Source organism: Phocoena sinus, chromosome 7 (assembly GCF_008692025.1).
Source record: "Phocoena sinus isolate mPhoSin1 chromosome 7, mPhoSin1.pri, whole genome shotgun sequence".
In the NCBI taxonomy this organism is placed as follows: Eukaryota; Metazoa; Chordata; class Mammalia; order Artiodactyla; family Phocoenidae; genus Phocoena; species Phocoena sinus.
In genome coordinates, this window is record NC_045769.1 from 47972101 (window position 1) to 47975600 (window position 3500).

General features: G+C 43.3%; 1 non-coding gene across 1 annotated transcript; it reads right to left on the reverse strand.

The window, feature by feature from the left end:
* Positions 1 to 2887: 2887 nt before the first annotated feature.
* LOC116757198 lies at positions 2888 to 3079 on the reverse strand. The gene has a single exon (XR_004350854.1). It is a non-coding gene; the product is annotated as a small nucleolar RNA SNORA73 family (small nucleolar RNA).
* Positions 3080 to 3500: the final 421 nt, after the last annotated feature.

A 3500-nucleotide genomic window follows, 5' to 3' on the forward strand; every position in this document is an offset into this window, starting at 1 on the left:
GTTACGAAGGCTGAGAAGTCCTGGGACCTGCAGTCAGCAAGCTGAAGACCTAGGAGAGCTGGTGGTATAGTTCTAGGCTGGGTCCCAGTACCTGAGAACCAGAAGAGCTATGGTATAAGTTCCAGCTGGGGTCCAAATGTAGGAGAAAACATGTCCCAGCCTGAAGACCATCAGGCAGAGAAAGAATTCTCTTTTCACATTTTTATTCTCTTCAGGCCTTTAGTGAATTGGATGTGGCCCACCCGCGTTGGGGAGGCAATCTACTTTAATTAGTCAACCGATTCAAATGTCAATCTCATCCAAAACACTCTGACACACCTAGAATAATGTTTAACCAAATATCTGAGCTCCCCTGGCCGAGTCAAGTTGACACATAAAGTTAACCATCACACCTTCCTATAACATTTAACCCAAAGGTGCTCTGTGCCTTCAAGCCTTTTCTGAGCATTATAGGCTGAGTTAATTGCTTTCCAGAGCACCTGTGGCAGAGATTGTTAGCTGTTCAACCAATCCATTTTCTTTTCCTGCTGGGCGCTCACCTAGAGTACATTATCCAAACTCCCTTGTGCTTTGGTGTGGCCATGTAGCCTTACACTTAAATTTCTCCCACACAATCTGCTCTTCTTTCTTCTCTTGTCTTAGTCTTTTGCATATACAGACAAGTTATCTTTGAAAGCTGTATATTGAAATGCCAGAGCCTGTCAACTGGGTTCCTGAATGACGGAAGGAATACACCTGCCACTCTTCCATCCTAACTCAGTCCTACAGTCCTATTGATTGAATTTTGTGTGAGAAATAAAATTTTATTGTATTAAGTCACTGAGATTTGGGGACTTATCTGTTACAACAGCAAGCCCTACTTTATCTAATACACACGATGTAACATGTTATTAATGCCCCTTCCCATATTGTTACATCCTCAGCTTTGAGCTACCTGCACCTGGAGTAGAGGGTTTCTGGCACACTGACCACTTTGCATCTTAAACATCTTCACTTCTCTGCTTCAGGGTCTGGCACCACATGAAGCTCGCCAGGCACAGTGGCAACTCAGAAGAGTGGGAGAGAGCCTCGGCCAATAGGAGACAGATGTCAAGTGCATACAGTGCTTCAGCTTTTCCATCTACTTGTGGGGCAATTGTGAAGTATGTTTCATATGGCTGTCAGCAGGTCCACAGTGGGATTTAGCCCCAGTGCCCATAGTGATAACCTGCTTTCCTTTTTTTTTTCGGTACATAGGCCTCTCACTGTTGTGGCCTCTCCCATTGCGGAGCAACAGGCTCCGGATGCGCAGGCTCAGCAGCCATAGCTCACGGGCCCAGGCGCTCCGCGGCATGTGGGATCTTCCCAGACCGGGGCACGAACCCGTGTCCCCTGCATCGGCAGGCGGACTCGCAACCACTGCGCCACCAGGGAAGCCCTGCTTTCCTTTTTTTAAAAAAAAAATTATTTATCTGGTTGCACTAGGTCTTAGTTGCAGCATGTGGGATCATTTTAGTTGTGGCAAGAGGGATCTTTTAGTTGCTGCATGCAGGCTGTTGGTTTTGGCCTGCGGGATCTAGTTCCCTGAGCAGGGATCGAACCTGCACCTCCTGCATTGGGAGTGTGGAGAGTTAACCACTGGACCACGAGGGAAGTCCCTAACCTGCTTTTTTTTTCTTTTAGGTTTTTTTTTTTTTTTTTTGATGTGGACCATTTTTAAAGTCTTTATTGAATTTGTTACAATATTGCTTCTGTGGTTTTTTTTTTTTTTATGTTTTGATTTTTTGGCCACGAGGCATGTGGGATTTTAGCTCCCCAACCAGGGGTCAAACCCACACCCCCTGCACTGGAAGGTGAACTCTTAACCACTGGACCGCCAGGCAAGTCCCCCTAACCTGCTTTTTAATGCACCTTTTATATTGGCCTTTCTACTTTCGCTGTCTCACTTATGCTTCCTGATTCAAAATAGACTGCACTCAAGGTCTTCTATCTGGGTCACCTTTTGGGGGACCCAAACAGGTATACACATCTAATATAGCTCATCTCACATTTCTTTAAACTGTTGGTCTTATGTCTATGTCTTCTACCAGATTATAAGAGCCTTGAGGTACTGTGGTATGTAGAGTTCTGAGGCAGCTCCCAAGGTTCCTGCCTCCTGGTGTACTTGCTGTGAATAATCCCCCTCATCTTGAGTGTGGGCAGGTCCTGTGAATATGAGGGGGTAGTCACTCCTTTGATTAGATTACATTATATGGCAAGATGATAATTATGTTACATTGTATACAACTCTGCCTTAGCTGACTGCATTCAGAAGTTCTCCTGCTGAATCTTGAAGAACCAAACCACCATGAGTTCTACAGATGCAAGGAAATGAATTCTCCTAACAATCAAGTGACTCTAAAAGAGGATCCTAAGCCTCAGATGAGACTCCAGCCCTTGCCAACACCCTGACTACAGCCTTCTGAGAATCTGATTATGCAGCTAAGCCATACCTTGATTCCTGACCCATGGAAACTGTGAGATAATAAATGTTGTTTTAAGCCATTAAGTTTGTGAACAGCATAGAAAACTATTACAGACATGTATATATTCTTTAAAAAATTACATAATATTTCAATATACAAAAATATTGGAGAATAGTGTAACTAGTATCATCTATGCAGTATGAAGCTTGAACATAAAATTCATAAAATTATGGATAATGTTGAAATCTTCTGTGTAGTCTTTCTTAATTCTGGTTCCATTACTTTCTCTTGAGAACCCACACCGTCCTGAAGATAGTGTTCAGCATTTCTGTGCATTTTTTTTTTTTTTTTTTGAGCTTTAATCCAGCAATACACCCAAACTGATTAAAACAAATTTTTCATTCACTTCGGATCAACCTAGATTCAGATATGCTGCTCTAGAGAGCTGTTTCCTGCATGGTTTGTCTCCTCAGTCATTGTCCACAGGACTCTGAGAAGCTGTAGGAATATGCAGGCGCAGACTCAAGGCCCGGCTTCATCTCCAACGTTGTGGAAAGGGACTGTACATCATGGGGCAGAGCCCTATGCTCCCCTACGCCACCAGGACAGAGCCCGGGGAGAGTGACCTTCTGTGCATTTTTAAAAACTTTATTTCACTACATATGTCTGAAAATAACATACTATTGTTTCTTTTTGCTTGACCCCTCCTTCTCTAAAAGAAGTGAATTAAAACTCATGATTTTTTGGGTTAATTTTCCTTTGTAATATTGTTCAATTTTACATTGTGGACAAACTAACAAATATTTTGTTAGTTGCTACCACAGAAACATGTAACACTTACTGAACAAGCATGTACTCCATCACACCTGCTAGGCCCTAGCAGTTGGGTCATGCCATGCGACAAATTCTGGCCAGCTGCCTATTAGTGGAAGTCAAGTGTGTCATTGCTGGGCTAAAGTACTGAAGAACTTCTTCAGGACGCTCAGTTTATCTGTTCTCTGTCTTGGTAACCAAGGAAGCTGCCTGTTGAGATGATTGAGCCCAGGATGGAAACAG